Below are 1,617 nucleotides of genomic sequence, written 5' to 3' on the forward strand. Positions count from 1 at the left end.
GACAAGGAGAAGTGGGAGCTCGAATGCTGCATTGTAGAATACTTTGGGCAAACAATTTTTTGAATAAGTTTGAGTCGGTTGTGAGAGAGATCCACGATGGTGGTTACGGTGGTTAATTTCGATGACTACATGAAGTGAGTGGTTTATAAGTTTCATCGAGACGGAAGTGAAAACATTATTAAAAGACAGCTATCGACTTCGACAAAAATCTTAAGTCCTGTTTGAAAAGTGAAAACAAATCTCCTGCAAAAAGTAAAAAGAAATCAAGTGATAACAAAACATCTGTAGAGTTGTTTTGTCGCACAAAATCCAATTTGGGTATGAACATAAAACTGAATCTTATTAGAAAACAAGCTTGCGATATTACGNAATGTTAATTTTCTTTGCTTTTTGGCATTGTTGTCCCCGGTTTTGTCAGATTTGAAGGCTGGTTTTTTTTTGCCATTGTTGTATAATAATAAATTCTCACATAATCTGAAAACTTAAATCTACGGACCAACATTGATCATCTGTTGGTTTTGATGAGTATCTTTAGGTAATTTTTGTACTGATCACCAGACAGGTTACGAGATAAGAAGAGTAATATTTTTTTGGAGCAGACTCAGCCAACATGTTGTCCATGCGGACCACAGAGAAAGTTGCCTTCTTCTTGCTGATAAGATGATAAGAAGGGAAGGTAAATACTGTGCATTATTGTCTTTGTTTTCCTGGTATACTGGATCCTTACATGATTTAAAAGATGCAAATATGTATGCTAAATTCTTCTATGGATTTGGAAGTCATGGTCACTGACGCTTATCATCCAAGACTTCGATATACAACATCACATTTGTAAAAAAAAATTGACCACTTGATTTCTCTCCTCTAGGTTCCATGTATTCGGCATTGGACAACAGTCGCTAGGATTTAGTGTTTGGGTTGAGCTGAAGACAGGAACTAGAGTTCCGTTATGATTCTTTTCGCTGGCAGGCAGTGATCAATTGTCCTGAAAACAGGACAGCTACTGCAAAAGGTTAATCTCATAGTCATAGAAGACTTTGCTGGTTACACCATTATCCCTTCCTTCAAAGACTTCTAATTCTATCTTGTGAATCCCAAGATAGGTAACTGCATGCTTATCCACTAGACATCTTATTAACTTGCGTCCACACTGTAATGCGAAAATAATTAGGCAGAAACTACTCAATGTGGATACTGCTTGAGAGAATGAGGTTTACGTTGGATGCCTAGTAATAATTCGGTTATTGTTATGTAGCTTTTAATACTCAACCAAGCTTCTGTTCTTCACCATATTGAAGTTGCTTGCATAATCAGCTATGGAACTTCCGCGAGGTACTTTCTAGCACCTTTTATCTATATAACATTGGAGCGGATCAATCAACATCCAGTTATGCTCCAACTTCCCTAGTTTTTTAGTATAATCAATATTTGTTTTCTGCTCATCAGATCTTTCGTTTGGTAAGTGTGATCCTTCTTGTTGGTGGTAGACAAGGAGAAGTGGGAGCTCGAATGCTGCATTGTAGAATACTTTGGGCAAACAATTTTTTGAATAAGTTTGAGTCGGTTGTGAGAGAGATCCACGATGGTGGTTACGGTGGTTAATTTCGATGACTACAT

This window comes from Camelina sativa, chromosome 8 (genome assembly GCF_000633955.1).
Source record: "Camelina sativa cultivar DH55 chromosome 8, Cs, whole genome shotgun sequence".
Taxonomy (NCBI): Eukaryota; Viridiplantae; Streptophyta; class Magnoliopsida; order Brassicales; family Brassicaceae; genus Camelina; species Camelina sativa.